The following is a 27,273-nucleotide window of genomic DNA, read 5'->3' as shown; positions in this document are numbered from 1 at the left end:
CCAGGGGGACTGTGATTCCTTTTGTGGTTCTCCCTACCAGTGCTCCTGAAGGGAGGCCCAACTGTGCGTCTCTGGAGCTGGTCGGGGGTCGCATTTCTTTATACCCAGAAGCCTGGCAAGAAGTCACCCAAGACGAGTGAGTATTAAAGATAATTTCCAGAGGTTATCCTATCCCCTTCTCTTCTCCTCCCCCGCCATCCAAGGGAATCCCAGATGATGTCCTTCAAGGATGCATCTGCAGTCCTTACAAATGGGTTGTCCTGTCGTCAGGCAGCCCTTCGGTCGGCTGGATTCCAAAGTCTGGGTCTGGCCTCGGCTGGTGTCGCACTTCACCCGACATCATAGCTGCAGTTCTTCGGGTGTAAAGGCATCAGCCGACGCCATTTTCCTCAGTCTTTCTTGCCGCGTGGTGCCCGAAGCAGAAGCTGTTCGCAAGTGCCGGTCGGTCAGAACCAGAGATTACTACTACAAGTACCGAAGACTTCTAAAAAGCTAAGTACCCCTTTGGGGACTCTTTCTTGCCTCAGCCGATGTCAGAAAAAGTGAATAACTGTTTAGCTTGTGGGAAACAAATACCTCATAAAGATTTCCACTCTTACTGCTTACCTTGCTTAGGCCCAGACCACGACGTAGCAGCTTGTCTAGCCTGTGCTTCTTTCAACCGATGGACACTTAGACGTCGGTCGGAATTTGCTGAAGAGTTTTTCGGCTCCGATTTTGCTTACATTATGCCGTCGGATACTCCGACTACGCAAATTTCTAAAAAACGCAAGGAAAAGGACAGACTCTCGCGGTCCGTGGTTTTGGCCGAAACCGCGGTTAAGCCAACATGAGTGTCTCGGTTTCGCTGAAACCGAGTCCACGGTTCTTCCTTCGCCGAAAGCTTGCCACTTACGAGGCTTCATCCAGCCAGGCTGAATCTGCTACTGAAATCACACCTGCTCTTGCAGGTTCGCAGGATTTATCTGATACTATCCCTTTGGATATTTCTACCCCTGCACGTGGAGCTGCTAGGCCTCCTGCATCCATGTCGATTAAGGCCTTTGCCAGGGCTAAAGCAGCTAAAACTACCAAAACTGTGCCTGCTAAGACCCCTCTTACAGGCCTAGCTCTAGTTCACAAATGCTTAGTCTAGCAGAGGATCTCATTTCTTTAATCCGGGGATCCCAACCACATCCAGACAGGGCCTCTCACCCACCTCCAGAGAAGAGGATTAGAGTAGAGCCCCTGAGCCAGTTTCTTTAGATGGCTCCTCTGATGAATCAGATAATTCAAACCCCCCAGAAGGCCCCTTCTCTCCTTATGAGGACTCTGATGCAGAAGACTCCATTCCTTCTGCCTCTCCGCCTGAGGAATTTTCTTTTGGGGAAACCTTGCATGCTATGAGGGAACAATTTCAATGGCAGGGCCAGGATTTTTCAGACTCTAGGAAAAGGCTTAGAACCTTTTTGCATTTGCCACAGCATAGGCCTTTAGCCATTCCTCCAGTACTTACTGTTGTGGATGATGCTTTTAATGATGCTTGTACTGCTCCTGATTCTCTTCCTCCGGCCCCTGCTAAGCCCGATAGGTTCTACAGGGTTCCGGACACACATTATCATTTGTATAAGGCCCCTTTTGCAGATCCCGAAACTATCTCCCAGGGACCCAAGGCTGTAGCAGCTTCTTCTACCAAAAACCCCCTCCCCTCTGAAAGGGAATCTAGATCCTTAGAGAGATGGGGTAAAAAAGTTTACACTTCTGCTACGGCTTTGAACTGTCAATTCCACATGATTCAGTATCAGGAATTTATGTTAGACCAATTAACTAAAAAACTGTCCTCGGATGAACCATTAGACAAAAAATATGTACAGGAAATGGTACATAACATTCAGCAGGTCAGTAATCATTCCTTAAAATGCGGCTATGATGCACTGGAGGCTTCCTTTAGATCAGCCATGACTGGCACAGTGATCAGAAGACATGCATGGTTAAAAGAGCAGTCCTTACCAGACCATGTTAAATCAAAGCTCCTAGATGCTCCCATGGATAAGCTCAATTTGTTTGGCTCCCCTGCGCAGCAGGTGCTGAAGAAGGTGGAAGATAAAGCAAAATCTGTCCAGACAGTCAAGGATTTCTTGCAGGTCCAGCCTCCAAGGTTTAGCAGGAACTGGCCTTCCAAGAATTGGTCCTTTCCAGACACCGCCAGAGCTCCAAGAGGCAGGAATAGGCGCTCAAGAGGCAGGGGTCAATCCAGAGGTGCCTACAGGGGATGTCAGTGGCAGGCTAACAACCAACGAGGTACAGCCACAGATCCAGCCACCACCACTTCCACAGGACAATCACAGTGACTTGGCTCTAGCACCGCCTACCAGGGAACAACTAGAGGCACCCTTAGGCGGGAAGCTAGCCTTATTTTCAGTAAACTGGCATTACATCACAGGAGACAAATGGATTTTACAGACAATAGACCAAGGTTACAGGTTTCACTTCCATACTCTACCAAGGAAGAGAGGAATGCCAAACCTACCTCCAAATCAGAAGACAGAAGCTCTAGAACAAATAACTCACTTACTAAGGATGAGAGCTGTAGAAAGGTACCATCTATGGAACAAGGGCAAGGATTTTACTCCAGACTCTTCCTGGTACCAAGAAAAGAAAACCAATGGAGACCTATTCTCGACCTGTCCGCTTTAAACACATACCTCATTGTTCCAAAATTCAAAATGCTGACCTTACAGCAGCTTCTTCCCATGCTGGGCAAGGAGTCTTGGCTGGTAACTCTAGATCTCAAGGAGGCATACCTGCACGTCCCCATACGACCAAATTGCAGAAGATACCTCAGATTTCTTGCAGGATCAGAGCATTATCAATTCTCAGCATTGCCCTTTGGCTTATCTACTGCCCAGAGTATTCACGAAATGCCTGGCATCAGTAATTGCTCATTGCAGGCTTCAGGGAATTCAAATTTACCCTTACCTGGACGACTGCCTGTTACAAGCGGACAACAAAATCAAATTAACAAAAGATTTGGAAAGGGTCATTCATCTACTACAAGCCCTGGGATACACAGTCAATATAAAAAAGTCAAGGCTGATACCATCCCAAAGGATAACCTTCTTGGGTGCAGATTTGGACACAACAAAACAAATGGCATTTCTGACAGTAGAAAAACAGGAACAACTCCCTTTCTACTTCATGGCATTAACAAAGCAGAACCAGCTAACAGCAAGAAAAGTCCTGCAAGCTCTCGGTTACATGGCATCCTGCATAATATTAATTCCACATGCCAGACTACATATGAGAAAGTTACAGTGGTACCTAAGGAATTTATGGTCTCAACACAAGCACAGCCTAGAAACCCAAATTCCAATAATTCCATGCCTGAAACAAGAATTCCAATGGTGGGCCCAGGCCTGCCAATCAAACAAGGGACTGCCCTTCCACAGCACTCAACCAAGCCAGACCATCACAACAGACGCCTCAGACCTCGGTTGGGGGGCACACATGCTGGACAAGTGCATACAAGGCTTATGGACTCAAGACCAGCTGCACCTACACATAAATCAAAAGGAAATGCTGGCAGTAAAACTGGCAATTCAGGCATTCAGACCATTTCTTCAACAGGATCAACTGCTGATAAGGACGGACAACACCACAGTTATGTGGTACATCAACAAACAGGGAGGCACACATTCATACCCTCTATGCCAGATGGCAATGGACCTCTGGAATGTGGCACTGAGCTTCAACATTCAGCTACAAGCAATTTTTGTGCCAGGAAAAGAAAATATACTAGCAGACATCCTAAGCAGAACTACCACGGATGCCCACGAATGGATGCTGCATCCGGACATCTTCAAAACCATTACAGGGAAATGGGGACTGCCAGAAATAGACTTATTTGCATCCCACACAATCACCAACTGAAAAAATTCTGCACAAGGACGTACCACCCACTTGCTTGGAAAGTGGACTCCCTATCTTTCAGTTGGACAAACCTGACAGCATACGCATTCCCACCTCTTCCTTTGATGCACAAGGTGCTACTGAAGATCAAAGAAGACCGTCCAAGGATCATCCTGATAGCTCCAGACTGGCCAAGGCAACATTGGTACCCATTACTGAGGAGTATGTCTCGGGAACAAATATGGCCTCTGCCCCTAGTTCCCTTGCTGTTAACACAAAACAACTTCAAAACCCTGCATCCAAACCTGAAAACACTGCAGCTGACTGCCTGGAACATTGCATAAGACCAAATAACCCAGATTTATCTCAAAGGGTTAAAGACATTATCTTGGAGGCTCGCAGACCCTCAACAAGAAAAAATTATTCAGCAAAATGGAAAAGATATTTCATTTGGAGTACTGCAAAAGGAGAGAATGTGTCACTGGTAAACATAGCTAACATCCTGGAATACTTGGCAGAGCTCTTCCACAACGGCCTGTCCTATTCTTCCATTAAGATTCATGCATCAGCTATTTCAGCAGAATACAACTTGGATCCTCCAGTATTCTCACATCCTCTGCTCAGGCAGTTTCTGAGAGGGATTAAAAATGTAAAGCCACCCAGGAAGCCACCATTGCCAGCATGGGACTTGAACTTTGTGCTAGAAAAGTTGACACTTCCTCCTTTCGAGCCAGCAGCAACAGCAGAATTACAGTACTTATCATGGAAAACTGCTTTCCTGCTTGCAATCACTTCAGCAAGAAGGGTATCTGAGCTACAGGCATTAATGGCAGTACAGCCCTTCCTGATCTTCCATCAAGATAGAGTGTCCATGAGAACAAATCCTACTTTTATGCCAAAGGTGGTCTCCAGGGTATCTTTAAATCAAGCTATCCACCTACCTACATTCTTCCCCAACCCACAAAACAGGGAGAAAGACTTCTGCATACCTTGGATGTACATAGACAATTACGTTACTACCTGGACAGGACCAAGAGCAATAGAAAAACTGACCAGCTACTGGTAGCATATGCAACAGGAATGGAAGGAAAAGCAATTTCAAAACAGACAATCTCTAAGTGGATAGGAAATTGCATTAGATTTTGTTACTCCTACCATGGAAAGAAAACTCCAGAAAACATCAGGCCTCACTCTACAAGGGCTACAGCCACTACCACAGCTTTTTACGAGGAGTGGCTACCAAAGACATTTTAGAGGCTGCTACTTGGAGCTCCGTGCATACATTTGCCAAGCATTATAATTTACCTTTATACTCCAGATCCCGAGCAGGTTTTGCCACTGCTGTTTTGCAAGGGATCTTAACTACACCATAATCTATTTCTCCTCCTCCCCAGTTTGGCTATGGTATTCTACCCATTTGTAAGGACTGCAGATGCATCCTTGAAGGACATAGTACAGTTTTGTACCTACCATAAATGTAGATGTCCGATAGGCATGCATCTGCAGTCAGGATTACCCACCCTCCTTCCCTCTGTGGTACTCCTAGGGTATTTGCCCATCTTGTAGCTAGCTGGGGAATCTATTATGCTGTATTTGTTTGTATATATGTACATACATGCTTATTTTTTGTTTGCTCTCTACTATTTGGAACCATTTGCATTTATCCAAATTTAGCCTTCCTAGAGGGCACCTGGCATCTGGGGCAAGAAACACTGAGGAAAATGGTGTCGGCTGATGCCTTTATACCCGAAGAACTGCAGCTATGACGTCGGGTGAAGTGCGACACCAGCCGAGGCCAGACCCAGACTTTGGAATCCGGCCGACCGAAGGGCTGCCTGACAACAGGACAACCCATTTGTAAGGACTGCAGATGCATGCCTATCGGACATCTACATTTATGGTAGGTACAAAACTGTACTTTCCACCTAGTCAAAGGGATTCCGCAACTTTAGAAATAAAAAAGTTGCTTTCAAAGGGAGCCATCCAGCCTATCCCAGCAGACCAAGTAGGATTAGGGACTTACTCCAGATTCTTTTTAGTGATGAAAAGAACAGGGGACCTGAGACCTGTCTTGGATCTCAGCCGATTGAACCTTCATGTACAAAGTCCAAGTTCCGCATGGTCACCTTACAGTCAATACTCCATCTGTTAGGGAAAGATGTGTGGATGTGCTCCATCGACCTCAAAGATGCTTACTACCATATCAAGATGGACAGGGCATCGAGAAGTCATTTACGCTTCCGCCTGGGAGCCAGTCATTTTTCAGTTTCACGCTCTGCCCTTTGGTCTCAGCACAGCCCCCAGGGTGTTCATCAAATGCATGGCAGTGGTAACGGCTCACTTGAGACATCAGGGATTCCAAGTGTTTCTGTACCTGGATGAATGGCTTCTTTCTGCCACCACCAGGCATCTACTATTACAGGCCAGGGACGCCACCATTACACTGTGCCAACGGTTAGGAATTACTCTAAATTGGAAAAAATCTGCCTTGTTGCCCTCGCAGCGTGTCACTTTTATTGGCGCCAAACTAGATACGGTGCTCATGAGGGCCTTCTTACCAGAAAAGAGAATTCAGGCTCTACAACAGCAGGTCTACGCCTTACTACCATTGAGGAAGGTCAGGGCAAAAGTGGTCCTCAAGTTGTTATGGACCATGACTGCCACGATCATGCTAGTTCCCCTTGCCAGAGTACACATGAGGGTTCTTCAGTGACTGCTTTTCACCCAGTGGTCACTGCAGCATCTCCCACTCTCCCATTTTATTCTGATTACGGACACATGCAAGCGGGATCTACGCTGATGGCTTCAGGCCAGCAATCTCAACGTGGGCAAGCCCTTTGTCCCATCTTCTCCAGTTGCCACGGTGACCACAGATGCCTCCCAGATTGGGTGGGGGGCATTATCTTGGCAGGACTGTCCAAAGCACGTGGCAGGATCATGAGACCCATTTGCATATCAATGTCTTGGAGATGAGAGCAGTGCTATTAGCGTTGCAAGCACTTCAGAGCTCTCTCCCTCTAGTGACAATTGCAATCCACTCAGACAACATGTTGGTGGTGTGGTACCTGAACAAACAGGGAGGAACCAAATCATACCCCTTTGCAGAAAGACACTTCGAGTTTGGCAGGGGGCAGTGTCTTCCCAACGCTTTCTAGTTGCAATGCATATACCAGGGAAGCCCAACGTGATTGCCGACAGGCTGAGCAGAGCTATCCTAATGCCTCACAACTGGTCCCTGAACAATTGTGTTGCGGAAGAGATATTCCACAGATGGGGTCAGCCTTGCTGCGATCTGTTTGCCAGCCACCTCAATGCCAAATGCAGCAGCTACTTCACCCTTATTCCCCCGGTGGGGGAGACATCCAGGGACGGTCTGGCTCACGACTGGCCCTACAGTCTTCTCTACTCATTTCCACCGTTACCTCTGATGTCAAAAGTCATTCAGAAAGCACAGTCTTTGGGGAGCGAAATGATCCTCATTGCCCCACACTGGCCTCGTCAGATTTGGTTTCCCTTCCTTCAACCCTATCTAATGGACAAGCCCTGGATTCTGGACCCAGTTCCAGATTTGCTGACTCGTATGTCAGGATAGTTCCATCCCTCCATTCAGACCCTCAGGTTGACAGCTTGGCTGCTCCAGTTCCATCCTTAGTCAGGCTTCATGATTTTTCCCCAGAAGTGGTCTATATCCTGTCATCTTCCCACAAGCCTTCTACCAGGAAGATTTTTTCCAGTACATGGAAGAGATTTTTTATTTGGGCCCGTGAGAGACATATTGATCCTTATACAGTGCCTGTTTCGGCAATATTGGAATTTCTTTCTCAACTGTTTAGTCAGGGTTCAGCTGCGGCAACCATTAAAGTGCAACTGGCAGAAATTTCTACCTTTCACGTTGCTAATGAGCCGAACCTTATAGCTCATAGGCTTTGTAAGGCTTTTATGAGAGGGACATTGTTACTCTGAGAGGGACATTGTTACTCCAACCTTCAGTCTTTGATCCAGTGATGCCATGGGACCTCAGTTTTGTACTACAAAAGCTCACTTTGACTCCTTTTGAGCCCGCAACTACGTGTGACATTAAATTCTTGTCATGGAAGACAGTATTCTTGGTAGCCATAACTTCAGCTAGGCGGGTCTCTGAACTCCAAGCATTATCGATTAGGCCACCTTATTTGGTGTTTCACAAAGATAGGGTCTCCTTAAGAACCATCCCTTCTTTTGTTCCAAAGGTTGTCTCTGTTGTCAATATCAACCAATCCATTGAGTCACCTGTGTTTTTTTCTGAATTCTCCAACAAGGCAGAATTTAAGTTTCATCAGATGGATGTTCACAGACAATTGCGTTTCTATTTACATAGGACAAAAGATTTCAGGAAATCAGATCAAATTTTTGTCTCGTTTTCAGACATTAGACTTGGGGTTCCAGTTTCTAAGGTAACTTTGTCTCGCTGGATCTCGGATTGCATCTCATTTATTTATGCTTCCAATGGCAAAGAATTATCCTTTAAAGTGAAGGCTCATTCTACACGATCTGTGGCTACCTCAACTTGAGTTTCAGGCTAGGATGTCTATGGATGATATTTGTGCTGCAGCAACATGGGCTTCGCCTCATACCTTTATTAGTCACTACAAATTAGATCTGGTCTCTAGGAGCGGATCTTCCTTTGGTTCCACGGTGCTCAAGAGTATTTTTCACTGAGCCACCCAAGATCAAGGTGCTAGGGACGCTGTCCCACGGGTAAGAATGAAGGCGAGATTGGACTATATAACATCAAGAAGTTATGTACTCACCATAACATTCGATGTATGTAGTCCATCTTACTTTACATTCTTACTAACCCTCCCCCCTTCCCCCTCCTAGAGGACCTGGAGGTATTGTCTCTAGGTGTCAGTAGTCCTTTCTTTTGGGGTTGTTCTTCTTCTCAGTGTGTATGTGTGTGAGCTTGCAGCAAACAAGATCTAGGGAATAGACCTGTTTCACGATGGGATACCTCTTAGCCACGAGCGAATTGAAGACTTTGAGCTAGAGTATGGACGAGTCGGAGCCGAGGTTTGGCTCCGAACCCACTGGTAAGAATGTAAGGCAAGATGGACTAAATACATCGAACGTTATGGTGAGTACATAACTTCTTGATGTTATGTGATCCTATCTCGCCTACATTCTGAATGATGGGTTCGGAGCGAAGCCAATAAGAGCGAAGTCTCTTATTGGCTGAGCTTACTATATCCCAGGATGCACCACTACCAGTCCCCAGATCTCGTTTGCCGTGGTCTCGAGCTGGCTGGGCTGAGTAGTTTTATTAACTAACTTTCTGTCAGTTTTTGCTGTTTTGGTCACAAAAGCTGTTTTACGGCTATCGCTTTTTATTATGCGTTTGGATTGTGAAAACTGTTGTGTGTGATTGGGTTGAGTTTGTTTCGGCCCCTTCCATCCAGGGCCTTCGAACTGTCAACCTTTGAAAACTTTACAGGGTCTCAAGTCTATAGTTGTTTAGAGTTCCTGTAATTTACAGGAAGTGTTTGTGTTAAGCTATAACTGTTAGCTTACATTTATCATAAGTAAATCTATAGTTGTTTATTTTCCTGTCAAAGTTACTAGAATTGTTAACATCATGTCTCAAACCCTAGGCCTTCGGGCTTTAAAAAATGTTCGAAATGTGGTTTTAAAATGTCTATTACTGACGATCATTCGCTTTGTGTATATTGTCTAGGGGCAAAGCACTTGCAGGAGTCATGCAGCGTATGTCACGCTTTTTCCTCAAGGGTCCTCCAGGAGAGGAAAAATAAATTGATTCTTAAGGGGTTAATTAAACCCTCCTTTGAAGAAGCCTTGGCATCCTCTCCTCGGCCAAAAGAAAAACTTGGTTCCGACCAGTCCGTGGATCCGACTGCCAAGAAACTTAGGCAGGCCTCTCCCGGCTCCAAAGACTTGGAGCCGAGGGTGAAACAGTCTGCCTCGATGCCACCATGGCTGGGGAGTCGGCTCCGCTGCCTCCTTGGCGCACCGATGGAATCTGGTGTGAGTATTCCCCGGTCCCCTAGCCCTTTGGGGCCGATGGAAACCGAGGCCTTCTGTTTCCTCTCGGTCTTGAGAATGTCGGATTCTGATATAGACAGGGTGCTCCAAAGACTGTTCCAGTCCCCAGTCTTCCAAAATTTGTACCCAGTTGGCCTCGGGCCGATGACCTTGGCCCACCCCACTGCCATTGCTCCTCCGACTGCTTGGCCCGCGGAGCAGGTGCTGTTGGAGCCGGTGGAGATCTCAGGGTCGGCTCCGACCCTTACTCCAACAGGCCTCGGTCCGAGTTTTGATGCGGACTTCTTCGGCTGGACCCGGGGTGATGTTTGGGACCTATGCTTTCGGTTCGAGCCTTCCCTCGGGTGTGCGACTCGGGACTTCCGTCGGCTATCACGGCTCGGAGACCGGACACTCCCAGGATTCTGGGGTCCAGGGCCATGAGGAGTGCCTTGGCCAAGTCCTCTTCGCCATCTCTCGGCTTTACGGCACCTTCCTGGGCGTGGAGACTGGGTCTTTGGCAGTTCCCCTGTCCGTAGCCAGCGGAGCCCCGAGGCCTGAGGTTACCCCAGTGGGGTTCCTCCTCCTGAGGGTTCTTGAGTTGTCTTCAGAGGAACCCCGAGGAAGAGATCGTGCAAGAGGAAGCACGTGGACTCCAGTCTATTACATCGGACACTGATATGGATGATGCAGAGGTCGGATGATGTCTCATTTGCAGACATCTTAGAGATCCTCAAACAACGAGGCTGGATATCCAAACCCCCTCTGCGGAGTCAGTGCTCCTCAAGGCCTTTGGAGCTCAGCCCTCCGCCTCCTGGGTGTCTCCGCCCTTGACGAGTTTCTGGATTTAGTTTGTCGGGCGTGGGAACATCCAGATACCGTGGAACCAGTCCTTCTCGTCCAAATAAATTTTTGTCTGCTCCCCGAGAAGGAGTTCCTTACTAAAGGCGTGGCTGTAGATGCCATGGTGGTGGCATCTGCTACACAACAGGGCGTGGCAGAGGCTTCAACGTCCGTCCATCCTCCTAATAAGGAGTCTAGGAGTATGGACAGATGGAAGCGCACCCTGACTTCAGCGGCCTTTACCTTAAGGTCTCTGAATTATTTGGCACATTTTACCAGGCTTCAGAGGGATCTGGTCAAGGAGTTGTCAGATTCCTCTCGGTAACCTACCTGAGCAGCTAGCCCAGTCGGTTAGCTCTCAGTTGGCTATCCTTACGTCAATTTCTAACTCGTCCATGAGGCTCATTTCCTATGCGGCAGGCACAGGCGTGGCTCTCGTAGACAAGCCTGGCTCCGCTTGTGTCAGTTCGCGGAGGCCTTCAAATCTTCCTTCGACGCTCCCTTTGATGGGTCCTCATTGTTTGGACCCAAGGTGAAAGACACCCTTACCGCTGTGAGCAAGAGGGAAAAACTTTATATGCCGTAGGTGCCGTTATTCCACTCCCTTTTTACCCCAAGGCTAAAGGAGGGAAAATGTGGTTCCGCAAATCTCGCAAGTTTTTCTCCCAACAGCAGGAAGATTCCCGTCGAGAGGCAGAGGACGGGAAATTTTTCAGGGAGACGTCCCAGAGGCGGCAGAGGGCCCCGCAATTCTGGAGACCGCGAGTCCTTTCGTGGCTCTTCAGCCTCCCACACGTCATGAGGGATTGCCCGGCTGTGCTGCTCGAGCCAGTCGGGTGTCGTTGCCAAGCACCTAAAAGCCTGGGAGTCAATCACTCAGGACAGATGGGTGCTTGGATTATTGCCGGAGGTTACACCATCCCATTCACATACTCACCCCCACCGTCCAAGAGAATCCCGGACCCACCACCCAGTCAAAGGGAAATAGCAGCCGAGAAGCTTTAAAGCTGCTAGAAAAGGAGTCATCCAACGGTCCCCAGACCAGATCGGATCAGGAAATTACTCCAGGTTCTTTTTAGTGCCAAAAAAGACAGGGGACCTGAGGCCAATATTGGATCTCAGCAAACTGAACCAATCCGTCACGAAATCCAAATTCGAATGGTCACGTTACAATCCATTCTCCCATTATTGGAGAAGGATGTTTGGATGTGCTCCATAGACCTCAAGGACACCTATTATCACATACCGATACATCAGGCGTCCAGAAGGTATCTGCGCTTCAGCCTGGGAGTCAGTCATTACCAATTTTGCTCTGCCCTTTGGTCTCACCACAGCCCCAGGGTGTTCACCAAGTGTTTGGCAGTAGTGACGCTCACTTGAGAAGTCTTGGATTCCAAGTGTTTCCCTATCTCGACGACTGGCTCCTGACTGCCACCACCAGGCATCTACTAATGGACAACCTCAAAGCCACCATCTCCTGGGTGTTTCCCTGGGGATTACATTCAATTGGTCAAAGTCTGTCTTGCTGCCCTCTCAGCATAAAGTTTATAGGAGCAGAGATAGACTCAAGATTGATGCGTCTTTCTTCCTGCGAAAGGATCCGAACTTTACAGGGCCAAGTTCAAGCTCTGATCTCGAGATCCAAAGCCCCAGCCAGGATGGTTCTACAGGTTTTAGGCTCAATGTCTGCCACAGTTCTTTTAGTTCCTCTAGCAAGATTACACATGAGGATTCTTCAGTGGCTCTTGTCAACCCAATGGTCCTTTCAGGATCTTCCCTCAATCATCACATTATGATTACGGAAATATGCAAAGGGACCTGCGCTGGTGGCTTCAGACATCCAACTTGGATCAAGGGAAACCCTTTGTTCTCCCTCCAGTGGTTACCCTGACGACAGATGCCTCCCAGATAGGGTGGGGGCATTGTCTGGGCAGGCTAGTTCAAGGCTCCTGGCTTCCAGACGAAGCTCTTCTCCACATCAACGTGTTGGAGATGAGGGCTGTACTTCTATCCCTACAGGCCTTACACAAGTTTCTTCCTCAGGGCATCATCCCCATCCCCACCGACAACATGTCGGTGGTCTGGTATCTGAACAAACAAGGAGGGACCAGATCGCACTGCTTTGCAGAGAGGCCATGAGAGTGTGGGAATGGGCTGTAGCTACCAACCGTTTCTTGGTAGCGCCCCACATCTCCGGATAGTCAAAAACACTGGCGGACAGATTATGCAGGGCAATACGCTCTCCACACGAATGGTCTCTAAACCACAGTAGTAGCCCAGGTTTTCAAGAGATGGGGGCCGTGCTGCGACCTATTTGCAACTCCACAAAACGCCAAGTGCCAAAGGTTCTTCTCCTTGATCCCACATCAAGAAGTACCAGCCATGGATGCTCTAGCACAACCTTGGCCAACAGGGCTACTTTATGCCTTTCCTCCAATTCCACTTCTTCCCAAAGTCATTCAAAAAGCTTCTCAACTGGGGTCTTTAATGATTCTGATTGCCCCATACTGGCCTCGTCAGATATGGTTCCCTTACCTGAAGAAGCATGCAGTGGACGATCCGTGGACCTTAGACCTGATTCCGGACTTGCTAATCCATCAGTCGGGACATTGGCATCAGTCCCTTCAATCCTTGAAATTGACAGCTTGGCTCCTCCACTTCCGACCTTAGTTAGAAGGCACACACTAGATCCGGAAGTTGTTCACATTTTATCTTGACCCACAAACCCACCACTAACAAATTGTACCTCAGTAAGTGGAAGAGGTTTGCTATCTGGCTCAACTCAAGGGCTTAGACCCTATCACTGCTCCTGTCCCAGAGGTTTTGAAATTCTTAACATCCCTGTTTAATCAGGGATCTTCTGTCTCAACTATTAAAGTCCAACTAGCGGCTATCTCTAAATTCCACGAATCCACGGATCCTCCTTTGATGAGCAGCAGACTATGCAAAACGTTCATTAAAGGTGAGTCTATTAAGACCACCAGTTTTTCATCCTGCACCTCCTGGGATCTTGATTTAGTGCTTCGCATTAACATCTCCCCTTCGAACCGGCTGCTACATGCGAGTTAAAATATCTGTCTTGGAAAACAGCATTCTTAGTGGCTATTACTTCTGCAAGAAGAGTTTCAGAGCTTCAAGCCCTGTCTATTAAACCACCGTACTTGATTTTCCACAAGGATAGAGTATCACTTAGGCCTAATCCATCCTTTGTCCCAAAGGTCTGTTCTAGTTTCTGTCTTCAACAATCTCTAGAGCTACCAGTTTTCTTTCCAAAATTCTCCAATGAAGCAGAATACACTCTCCATAAATTGGATGTCCACAGGCAATTACGCTTCTATTTAGACAGGACTCAGCAACTTCGTAAGTCAGACCAGTTGTTTGTGTCCTTCTCAGATAATAAATTGGGCCAAACCATCACAAAAGCCACTATCTCTAAATGGATCAGAGATTGCATAGCTCAGGCCTATTCTTCTTGAATAAGCAACTTACAACATCTATCAAAGCTCATTCTACCAGAGCTATGGCTACTTCTATAGCTTTTCATTCCAAGCTCGCTATATCGAAATCTGTGCTGCGCTACTTGGTCCAACCCACACACTTTCTTTTCCCACTACAAATTGGATGTGGCATCTAAAGGACGAGCAGCTTTTGGTTCCACGGTACTCAGGAGTGTTTTCCAGTGAGCCACCCAGGATTCAGGTGCTAGGGGCTGTCCCATCATTCAGAATGTAGGCGAGATAGGATCACATAACATCTTTTAGTTATGTACTCACCATAACTTCAGATGTTTGGGATCCATCTCCACATTCCTTATACCCACCCTCCTTCCCCTGCCTTGGAGATCAGAAGAGATTGAGCGGTTTTGAGTTCTACTGTTTTATCTTGTTTCATCTGACGATGTTATATAAGCAGGGCGTGCATGTGCATGTATGCGGACAAACTAGATCTGGGGGACTGGTAGTGGTGCATCCTGGGATATAGTAAGCTCAGCCAATAAGAGACTTCGCTCTTTGGCATACCGAGGGATCGGCTCCGAACCCATCATTCAGAATGTAGGCGAGATGGATCCCAAACATCTGAAGTTATGGTGAGTACATAACTAAAAGTTCTTTGTGTTTCACTGTTGCAGTCATCACATTTGGCCCAAATACCAGAGGCTTAGTATTCTGCGTCGGTTGCTGTCTCTTGAAGAGTGACGTCAGTAGTATAAAGTAAGGCAGCCAGTGCCATTACATCAGTCTTTTTTGCCGTGGAGCCCAAACCAGAAGCAGTTTGCATGAGTGCCGGTCGGCCGCTACCTGGTTTTCGTCTACTGAATTGAAGTTGAAGTCTTCTAAAAGCTTAGTACCCCATTGGGGAACCTTTTTTCTTGCTCTAACCGATGTCAGAAAAAGTTAATAATTGTCTCGCATGGGGAAAACAAATACCACACCGAGACTTCCACTCTTACTGCATCACTTGTTTAGGCCCAGACCACAACATCCCTCATTGTCACTTCTGTGCTTTGTTCAACGACAGAACTATCCGTTGTTGGGCCCTTATTGTAGCCAGATATTTTCGCCTACAGTCCTCAAATTCCGATATGGCTTCGGTAAGCCATCTGACAGCAGATGTTCATTAAAAAATGTAAAGATAAAGACAGAGACAGACCGCAGAGATCCAAACTTGCTGACGAAGCTTCCATTAAGCTAGTAGTCAGTTCTCCGGTACTCAGTGAGGCGCTTTTGCAGCCTCTGATACCCACTTTTGTTGATTTGCAGGCCGCTACTGAGACTCTTTCGGAGTCCGGTATGCCGTAAAACTCTTCTTTGACTAAGGATCCTGCGTCGTCTCAGCCTCGGCTGGGTCTGGAGCTGCTGAGCAGGCACCGGCTTCTGAGGAAGTCCTTCGCACTACCGAATCTCAACAGAAACTGACGTCTTTTTTCGCGACTACCGTTCTTTCTAAAACTACCTAGTTTCTTAGGCCCAGGGTACGAACTACACCCAAGAAACCGACGACCCACTCTCAGGCGCCTGCTACATTGCTTCAGTCTCAAATGCTTAAAATGGCGGAAAACCTTAATGCTAATCAGGGGAGGCCCAGCTACCCTTTCCAAAAGGAAAAGAGATCTCTTCCCTGTAGTTTTGTCTGAACAAGAGTCAGATGAATCTGATGCATCTGAATATGAAGACATGCAACCCCTCTCCACTTGTGAGGATTCTGATGCAGAGGATTCCATTCCTTCAACCTCTCCCACAAAGGATTTTTCCTTTGGGGAAACCCTGCATACCTTAAGGGAGTATTTCCAATGGGAGAGTCAGGACTACCCTCAGTCTAAAAGAGACTTAGGGAATTCCTAGATCTTCTGCAGCACAGACCCTTAGCCATCCCCCCAGTCCTGGATGCTGTGGAGGATGTTTTCCTCAAGTCCAGCTTGACTCCTGAAGGCCCTTCCACCTGCTCCTAGAAAACCAGACAGGTACTATAGAGTCACTGACTCACACAAATATCATTTTAAAAATCCTACAGGTGACCCTAAGGTCATTTCTCAAAGGCCAAAAGTGATTAAAGCAACCTCTGCTAAAAATCCCACCCCCTCAGACAGAGATTCACGAGCATTGGACAGATGGGGTAAAATGTATACCCCTCAGCTACTCTTGCTATCAGGGCACTAAATTGTCCATTCCATGTGCTGAAATTTCTGCAACATACCTTGGAACTCCTTAAACAAAAAATGTCTTCCTTTCCTACTTGGGCAGAATCTAAAGAGTTACAAGATTTAATGTATTCTGCAAGTCAAATAACTAAACGCACCTTGCACTGTGGTTTTGACACCATAAAAGCTTCTTGCAGGACAGCAGTCACTGGATCTGTCATTAGAAGGCATGCATGGCTTAAGGAACAGCCCCTGCCAGACCATGTCAAATCTAAATTGTTGGATTTGCACAAGGATAACTTATTTGGCAGTAAGGCAGAAGAGGTCTTAAAAAAAGATGAAAGAAAAGGAAAAATCTATGCAAACAGTTAAGGATTTCTTGCAGGTCCAGCCCCCTAGGTTCAGCAGGCATTGTCCCTCCAAACACTGGTCCTTTCCTGCTCCCAGTAAACCGGCCCAGCCGAGGTCCCGTGGAAGCAGACCCCCCCAGACAGCAGACCCAGGGAATGCAGAGATTTAAGCAGTGGACTTCCTCCACTTCAAAACCAGAGAGTTCTGAGCCACCCCCTTATGGTAAGAACTCACAATGACTCACCACCTCCACCCCCTCCCTCTGCCCGACTTCACTTACCCCTAGGAGGAAAACTGTCCTTTCACTCAAGCACCTGGACTACCATTACCAAGGACCACTGGCTTCTGAACATCATGTCTCAAGGATACAAATTTTCCTTCCACACCCTTCCAACCCCTAAAGGGTTCCCAGATCTACCTCCAAATTAGTGGGCAGAGGCTGAAAAGCAAATCCTTTCCCTGCTCTCTATGAGGGCAATTGAGCACGTTCCTGCAGAACAGATAGGCCAAGGTTTCTACTCTAGACCATTTCTGGTGCCCAGAAAAGAGGGCACCTGGCACCCCATCCATGATCTATCCATTCTAAACACCTTAATGGTGATCCCAAAATTCAGAATGCTCAGCCTTCAGCAGATGCTACCCATGCTCTCCAAAAACGCTTGGCTAGCCACCCTAGATCTAAAAGAGGCCTACCTCCACATTCCTATTAGGGAATCATGCAGGAAATATCTCCACTTCAGGACAGGATCTCAACACTTTCAGTTCTCTGCACTTCCCTTTGGCTTATCTACTACTCCCAGAGTTTTCACAAAATGCCTGGCTCTGGCCATTGTCTTTTGCAGACAAAGAAATATTCAGATTTACTCGTACTTAGACAACTTACTTATTCAGGCAGACAGCCTGGAAAAGCTACTCAAGCACCTGGCCTTTGTAAAGACCCTACTAACCTCCCTAGGGTACACAATCAACAAAAAGAAAACAAAATCGGTGCCCACACAAAGGATAATATTCCTGGGAGCAAGTCTGGACACAGCATCCCAGATGGCATACCTTACTCCAGAGAAACAAATTTTCCTGACAACCAACTTCTCTCAACTAGCCACCAGGCCCCAGCTAACTGCAAGGAAGATCCTGCAAGCTCTGGGGTTCTTGGCATCTTGCATACTACTCATTCCATATGCCAGACTGCATATGAGGAAACTTCAGTGGTACCTAAAGAGCCTTTGGTGCCAACACTGTCAGGACATGGAAACTCTTCTACTTATAATTCCTTGCTTCAGAAAAGATTTTCGTTGGTGGGCAGCAGCATGCTTCCACAACAAGGGAATTCCTTTCTCCCCACCCCCCGCCACCCAGACCCTCACCACAGACGCATCAGACCACGCTTGGGGTGCCCACCTGTACAGCAGATGCATACAGGGCTAATGGAGCCCACAACAAATATCTCTGCTCATCAATCAAAAAGAGATGATGGCTGTGCAGTATGCCTTGATAACTTTCAAGCCCCTTCTCTCACCAGGGGCTCTCCTGTTCAAAACAGACAACACCACTGTGGTGTGGTACATCAACAGGCAGGGAGGGACTCACCCCTACACTTTATGCGGGCTGGCCATGACCCTTTGGCACACAGCCTCTGCCGTGCAACTCCACATATTAGCACAATTCCTACCACGCTCTCTCAACTCTCTGGCAGACCAGTAAAGCAGAAATCATCTGGACCCACATGAGTGGCAACTCAGCAGAAGTACCTTCACCCTAATAACTCAGAAATGGGGAACCCCAAAGGTCGACCTCTTTGCCTCCCACACCAACCATCAGCTCAGCAATTTCTGCACCAGAGAGCATCACTGCATGGCTTGGAAAGTGGATGCCCTGTCCTTCCCCTGGGTCAGTCTATCGGTGTATGCCTTTCCTCCCCTCCCTCTCATCCTCAGGGTACTGCTCAAAATAAGGGAGGAAAAACCAAGGACCATTCTGATAGCTCCAGACTGGCCCCAGCAGCACTGGTACCCCTTGCTGAGCAGCCTCACCCCACCCCCCCAGCATCTTCCTCAAATTCCAAACCTCCTGACCCAGAGGGAAGTGGAATTCATGCATCCCCAATTGCAGACTCTCAATTTGGCAGGTTAGCTTATTTCCTAACCCCAAACCAATCTGCCAGCCTCAGTAAACAGGTTTTGGATGTTATCCATGAGGCCAGACGTCCTAGCACCAGAAAGTCTTATGCAGACAAATGGAAAAGATTCTGCCCCTGGATCCATGCTAAGGGAGCAAGTACAGCACAGCCCTCCCTCCCTCTCATCCTGGATTACTTAACTGACCTACTGCACAGTGGCCTCTCTTTCTCCTCTATAAAAATTCACGTCTCTGCTACTTCTGCTCATTTTCCCACTGAATAGCCCCTTTTCTCACACCCTTTGATCAAACAGACGTTCTTCTTGTTTCACTGTTGTAGTCATCACATTTGGGTTATCCTGCCAGGGGTAGCCCTCAGTCAGCCTGAATACAAGAGGCTTAGTATTTGTGCGTCGGTTGCTGTCACTCCGGGACTGACGTCAGATCGTCAGTGGTATAAAGTCAGGCAGCCGATGTCATTACATTAGTCTTTTTTGCCGAGGAGCCCGAAGCAGAAGCAGTTCACACGAGTGCCAGTCGGCCATTACCTCAGTTTTTGTTTCTGAATTGAAGTTGAAGTCTTCTAAAGCTAAGTACCCCGTTTGGGATCCTTTTTTCTTCCTCTAACTGATGTCAGAAAAAGTCAGCAATTGTCTCGCCTGTGGGAAAGCAAATACCATACTGAGAGTTCCATTCTTATTGCTTCACCTGTTTAGGCCCAGACCATGACGTCCCCCACTGTTGCTTTTGTGCTTTGTTCAACACCAGAACTATATGTTGTCAGGCTCTTATTGTAGCTAGATATTTTCGCTCTCAGTCCTCGAATTCCGATATGGCTTTGCTAAGCCATCCGACTACCGATCTTCAGAAAAAAAAACGTAAGGATAAAGACAGAGACAGACCGCACAGGTCCAAAACTGCCGACAATGCTTCTGTTAAGCTACTCATCAGTTCTCCAGTCCTCAGTGAGGCGCTTTCACAGCCCCTGATGCCCTCTTCTCTGGTTTCGCAGGCCACTACCGAGACCCTTATAGAGTCCGGTATGCCGCGAGACTCTTCTTCGACTAAGGATCCTGCGGATGTCTCTACCTTGGATGAGTCCGGAGCAGCTGAGCAGGCACCCAGCTTCTGAGGAAGTACTTTGCACTACCGATACTCGACACAGACCGACGACTTCTTTCGTGTTTTCATTTCTTTCTAAAACTACTGAGTTTTTAAAGACCAGGGTACGAACCACACCCAAAAAAACAACGACCCAAGCTCAGGCACCTGCTTCTTTGGTTTACCTCTTCCAAAAGAAAAAGAGACTTGTCCCCAGTAGTTTTATCTGAACAGGAGTCCGATGAGTCTGATGCATCTGAATATGAAGATATGCAACCCCTCTCTGCTTATGAGGATTGTGATGCAGTGGAATCCATTCCTTCTGCCTCTCCACCCGAGGATTTTTCATTTGGGGAAACCCTACATACTTTGAGGGAGCATTTCCAGTGGGAATGTCAGGGCTACCCTCAGTCAAAAAAGAGACTTAGGGAATTCTTAGATCTACCATAGCACAGACCTTTGGCCATTCCTCCCATCCTGGATGTTGTGGATGATGTTTTTATGGAATCCAGTCTGACTCCTGACACCCTTCCTCCTGCTCCCAGGAAACCTGACAGGTATTACAGAGTCCCTGACTCTCACAAATTTCTTTTCAAAAATCCTACTGCTGCCCCGAGGTAATTTGTCAAGGACCTAAAGGAATCAAAGCAACTTCAGCTAAGAATCTCAACTCCTCAGACAGGGATTCCCGAGCATTAGACAGATGGGGTAAAAAAGTGTACACCTCTGCTACTCTTGCTGTTAGAGCATTAAATTGTCAGTTCCACATGCTGAAATATCAGCTCCATACCATGGAACTCCTCAAACAAAAAATATCTTCTTTTCCTGCTTGTGCAGAAAACAAAGAATTACAAGAGTTAATGCATTCTGCAAGTCAAGTAACTAAGCACAGCTTACAATGTGGTTTTGACGTCCTAAAAGCATCTTGCAGGCAGCAGTCACTGGTTCTGTCCTTAGAAGGCATGCTTGGCTTAAGGAACAGACCTTGTCAGACCATGTCAAATCCAAATTATTGGATGCACCCTTGAACAAAGACAACTTATTTGGCACTAAAGCAGTAGAGGTCTTAAAAAAGATGGAAGAAAAAGCTAAATCTCTGCAGACATTTAAAGACGTCTTACAGGTCCAGCCACTGAGGTTCAGTAGGCATTGCCCCTCCAAGCAGTGGTTCTTTCCTGCCCCCTCCAGGCCAGCTCAGCCCAGACCCAGGGGAAGCAGACCCCACCAGACAGCAGCCCCAGGGAATCAAGAGAATTAAGTAATGGAGTTCCTCCTCTTCAAAAACAGGGAGTGCAAAGCCACCCCCTTATGGTAAGAACTCACAATGACTTTACACTTCCGCCCCCTACCTCTGCCCACTTGCTTGTGCCCCTAGGAGGAAAACTCTCCTTCCACGCAAGTAACTGGGCCGCCATTACCAACGACCGGTGGGTTCTCAACATAGTGTCCCAGGGATACAAAGTTTATTTCCACACTCCGCCAACCCCAAAAGGGTTTCCAGATCTTCCCCCAAACCAGTGGGCAGAGGCCAAAAAGCAAGTCCTTTCCCTGTTCTCCATGAGGGCAATGCAGCATATTCCTGCAGAACAGATAGACCAAGGTTTGTACTCCAGACTCTTCCTGGTACCCAGAAAAGAGGGCACATGGCACCCCATCCTCAGTCTATCCATTCTAAACACCTGTCTGATGATACCAAAATTCAAAATGCTCACCCTCCAGCAGCTGTTACCAATGCTTTCCAAGGATGCTTGGTTAGCCACCCTAGACCTAAAAGAGGCCTACCTACACATCCCAATCAGGGAATCATGCAGGAAATACCTGTTTCAGGGCAGGATCTATGCACTTTGAGTTGTCTTCACTTCCCTTTGGCTTATCCACTACTCCCAGAGTTTTTCACAAAATGTCTGGCTCCCGACATTGCTTTTTGCAGGCAAAGAAATATTAAAATTTACCCATACTTAGACTGCCTGATTCAGGCAGACAGTCAGGAAAAGCTGCTACAGCACCTGACTTTTGTAAATGATCTACTGACTGCTCTGGGGTATACTATCAATGAAAAGAAATCAAAAACTAGTCACCACACAAAACATTGTATTCCTGGGAGCAAGCCAGGGCACAGCATCCCAGATGGCATTCCTTACTCCAGAAAAACAAGCCTACCTGACAAGCTACTTCTCTCAACTAGCCCCCAGAACCCAGTTATCCGCAAGGAAAATCCTGCAAGCTGTAAGGTTCATGGCCTCCTGCATTCTACTTATTTATATGCCAGACTACATATGAGGAAACTATAATGGTACCTAAAAAGCCTTTGTTGTCAACTCTGTTAAGACCTGGAAACTCTCATACCAGTGATACCTTGTCTAAGGAAATTTTTTTTTGGTGGGCTGCAGCATGCAACTACAACAAAGGACTTCCCTTCTCACAACCCCGCACCACCCAGACCCTCACCACAGATGCATCAGACTATGCCTGGGGTGCACACCTGGAAGGCAGGTGCATTCAGGGCCATTGGAGCCCAAATGAAATACATCTGCACATCAACCAAAAAGAGATGCTAGCTCTTCAGCGTGCCCTGACAGCTTTCAGACCGCTACTTTCCCCGGGGCCTGTACTGATCAAAATAGACAACACCACAGTGATGTGGTATGTCAACAAGCAGTCTTATCCTCTTTGCAGGCTCGCCATGACCCTTTGGCACATTGCCTCAGCCATGTAACTACACCTGCTAGCACAATTCCTGCCAGGCTCCGTAAACTGTGTGGCAGACAACTTAAGCAGAAACCTGCTAGACCCACACGAGTGGCAACTAGACCACAGAACCTTCACCCGTGTAACCCAGAAATGGGGCACCTCGAAGGTGGACCTCTTTGCCTTCCACTCCAATCATCATCTCAGCAAATTCTGCACCAGGGAACCTCACAGCAAGGCCTGGAAAGTGGATGCTCTATCTTTCCAGTGGATGAGCCTCTTGGTCTATGCATTTCCCCCTCTACCACTCATTTAAAGGGTACTGCTAAACATAAGTGAGGAAAAAACGAGGGCAATCCTGATTGCCCCAGACTGGCCACACCAGTACTGGTACCCACTGCTGCCCAGCCTGTCATCCCTGCCACCATGGCACGTACCTCAGATCCCGACACTCCTGACCCAGAGGAATGGAGAATTCATGCATCCCTAATTGCAGACCCTCAACCTGGCAACCTGGCTTATTTTCTGACCTCTCCTTAAGCTGCCAGCCTAAGCAAACAAGTCCTAGATGCTATACGTGAAGCCAGGTGCCCCAGCACTAGAAAATACTATGCTGACAAGTGGAAAAGGTTTTGCACCTGGATCCAGGCTAAGGGAGCCGGAACAGCACAGCCCTCCCTACCTCTCATCCTGGATTACCTAGCAGACCTGCTACACAGTGGTCTCTCCTTCTCTTCTATTAAAATTCATGCCTCTACCATCTCTGCTCATTGCAGTACAGAGCCACCTCTCTTCTCACACCCTCTCATCAAACAGTTCCTAAGAGGGGCTAACAACTTAAGGCCACCAAGAAGAGCTCCTACCCCAGCTTGGGAGCTTAACTTTGTTTTGGAAAAGCTCTCCCTACCCCCTTTTGAACCTGCAGCTTCAGCAGAGTTAAAATTCCTCTCTTGGAAGATGGCCTTGCTTCTGGCCATCACTTCAGCTAGAAGAGTATCGGAGCTACAATCACTCATGGCTGCAGAGCCCTTCATCATTTTCCATACTGACAGAGTCTCTCTCAGGACTAACCCATCCTCCATGCCTAAAGTGGTGTCCAGGGTAGCTCTCAACCAATCCATTAATTTGCCCGCCTATTTCCCTAACCTACAAAACAAGGGGGAAAGGATTCTTCACTCTCTAGATGTGCACAGACAGATCAGATTTTATCTGGACAGGACTAAATCTTTTAGAAAAACTGATCAATTGCTTGTCAGCTTCACAGCAAGAGCAGAGGGCAAGGCCATATCCAAATAAACATTCTCCAAATGGATAGCACACTGCATCCATTTCTGCTACAAACAGCATGGGGAAACCACCCCCAAAGGGGGTCAGGACACATTCCAGCAGGGCAACCTCCATCTATGCAGTTTTTCTCAGAGGGTCCTCACCAGGGACATCCTGGAGGCTGTAACATGGACATCTGTTCATACCTTCACCAAGCATTACCACCTACTTATCTTCTCCAAATCCAGGGCAGGCTTTGCCACCGCAGTCTTGCAGGGAATCCTAGCCAGCCCCCGGTCTTCTTGACTGCCTCCACCCTTTTCTTCAGCTTTGGGAATCAACTCAAATGTGATGACTGCAACAGTGAAACGCGAATAACATAGTACTGTTGTGTACACTTACCATAAATATAGATGTTAGAGTGTATTCACTGTTGCAGTCTTGGTTTCCCTCCCTCCTGCCCCCTTGTCTCTCTCTCTTCCTCTCTCCTTACAGGGAATTTTTGGTATTTACTTTCTACTGGTGGTGTTCTTCCACCATATCCTACCTCCCTATTTGGGGGGCTTCTGACAGGGCAAGAAAAACTAATGTAATGGTGTCGGCTGCCTGATTTTATACCACTGACGACCTGATGCCAGTCCTGGAGCGACAGCAACCGACCCAGAAATACTAAGCCTCTGGTATTTGGGCCGACTGAGGGCTACCCCTGGTAGGATAACCTAAATGTGATGACTGCAACTGTGAATACACTCGAATGTCTACATTTATGGTAAGTGTACACAACTGTACTTTTCTAAGAAGGGCTAGCAACTTGAGGCCACTCAGAAGGGCACCAACACCAGCTTTGGACCTTAACTTTGTTTTGGAAAAGCTCACCCTGCCCCCTTTTGAACCAGCTTCATCTGCAGAGCTAAAATTTCTCTCCTGGAAAACAGCATTCCTTCTGGCCATCACTTCAGCCAGAAGAGTCTCTGAGCTGCAAACACTCATGGCTGTGGAACCCTTCATCATTTTCCATGCAGACAGGGTATCCCTCAGAACTAACCCATCCTTTATGCCCAAAGTGGTTTCCAGTGTGGCTCTCAACCAATCCATTAATTTGCCCACCTTGTGACGCCCGTGCCCTGGCCCAGCAATCAAGGAGCCTCAATCCTCACCACTAGCACCACAGAGGGTGTTTCATATATGAGGAAAGGATAACAAATACACATGGTAAAGAGCAATTTCCCTTAAGAGCACACAGAGATCACAGTCAGTCTGGGTCTGTTCTCTCCCTTACTGTCCGGGTCCCCAATAAGACTCCTCACTGGCATAGCTATAGGGTCCAGACCTCAGCCAGCTGGGCAAGTTAAAATCTCCAGCACCCTCTCTGTCCAACCAGTGCTTTGTGTCCCTGCCCAAGTAGCTGACACACACACACTTTGAGATAAGTTTATACAACCACACAGACACTCTTGGGGAAGGCTGGCACAGGTTCTCCAGCTGTGCCCCTTTTACCTAGGCTATACGGTAGTACCACTGGCCATCACCCAGCTAATATTTATCAGCTACTCCAAGGCCCTTAAAAGAAGGGTGTCCAATTATTACTCTGCAATGTTATTATCTAATTGGTAGTATAACTAAACAGTCAAGGCTTATTAGAGTGACTTGGTACAGGATCCTTATATACATGCAGTGTACTCTTAGAGCTTAAATTATCTCTACACAAAGCAACCACAGATGTAAGGTTTTAAAATATTTAATAATAAATAATAAAAACACAAGTCAATACTTCTTACTACACAGTGCTAGTCAGGAGTTCAGAGATCACAGAGAAATACTTAAAATAATTCAGTAGTACAGTTCTGACATCACAGAAAAAAAACACTTAGTCTAATCTTTCTAGTATCTAGCTATTTCTAAAAGAAAACACAAGCCTAAGATAATTTACATATGGACAAGACAGTGCTGTGAGTTGGATGGTCAAGACAAAAAATGCTTAATGCCTTCTGATTCTTTCTGTTTAAATTGCTATTTTCAGAACTGATTCCTATTACATAATTTCCCACTTTCCTGGGGTTCCCAGGCTGACAGATACTACATTCTTGTTATCTTGCACCTGCAGGAAACTACATCAATAAAAGACATTCCACATGTAAACTCTAGTAATTATTCCTTAAGTTAAAACAATAGACAGGATGCTTCACTCCAGACTCATCCACTCCAAATTATAACTTTAAAGAGACACACATGAAATAATGTTAACTTCAAAGGACAGGCATGAAATGCTTGTCTTAGCTTTCTTTACACCACAGGGCAATGTTGCTGCATTGTTATAAGTTCAGCATTTCACAGCATATTCTTTCATTTAAGAAAACAAGCCTGTATTTCAACATTCACATTTACAAATGACATAATTATGTATAAAACCCTATTGGCTAGGCTGGCAGCCTTCCTGTAACTTCACCCAATCTTCACACACCTTTTTTCCCAATCCCCAGAACAAGGGGGAAAGGATTCTTCACTCTCTAGATGTGCACAGACAGCTCAGAGTCTGTCTTGACAGGACTAAATACTTCAGAACGTCTGATCAATTGCTGGTTAGCTTTGCTACAGGGGCAGAAGGCAAAGCCATCTCCAAACCATTTCAAAATGGATAGCACACTGCATCCATTTCTGCTACAAACAGCATGGAAAGCCTCCCACAAGGGGGTCAGGACACACTCCACCAGAGCAGCATCCACCTCTGTAGCCTTCCTCAGAGGAGTCCCCACCAGGGACATCTTGGAGGCTGCCACCTGGACATCTGTTCACACTTTTACCAAGCATTACCACCTGCCTCTCTTCTTCAATTCCAGGGCATCCTAGCCAGCCCCTAGTTGCATTGACTGCCTCCACCCTTTTCCTAAGCTTTGGGAATCAACCCAAATGTGATGACTGCAAGAGTGAAACACGAAGAACATAGTACAATTGTGTACACTTACCATAAATGTAGATGTTCAAGTGTATTCACTGTTGCAGTCCTAGTTTCCCACCCTCCGTCTCCCTTTCTTCTTTTTCTCCTTTTATTACCATTCTAACTTGTTGGTTCTCCTTAACTTACAAGGGAATTTCTGGTATTTATTTTCCACTAGTGGGATTTTCTTCCACCAGGACCTGGCCTCCTACTTGGGGGCTCCTGAGGGGTTAGGACAAGAAAAACTGATGTAATGGCATCGGGTACCTTACTTTATACTACTGACGACCTGCCATCAGACTTCATGCGACAGCAACTGGCACAGAACTACTAAGCCTCTGTTATTCGGGCCGACCGAGGGCTACCCTGGCAGGGATAACCCAAATATGATGACTGCAACAGTGAATACAGTCTAACGTCTACATTTATGGTA

At 47.0% G+C, this 27,273-nt stretch overlaps 1 protein-coding gene across 1 annotated transcript in view; it reads left to right on the top strand.

Moving 5' to 3' along the window:
* The window catches only part of GDE1 (glycerophosphodiester phosphodiesterase 1), a 523,842-nt gene that overhangs the window by 213,894 nt on the left and 282,675 nt on the right, over positions 1-27,273 (top strand). The window lies entirely within an intron of this gene.

The sequence above is a fragment of the Protopterus annectens genome, chromosome 12.part0 (assembly GCF_019279795.1).
Source record: "Protopterus annectens isolate FY-2018-M chromosome 12.part0, PAN1.0, whole genome shotgun sequence".
NCBI classification, from domain to species: Eukaryota; Metazoa; Chordata; order Ceratodontiformes; family Protopteridae; genus Protopterus; species Protopterus annectens.
This window is presented reverse-complemented; position numbering and strand designations above follow the sequence as displayed.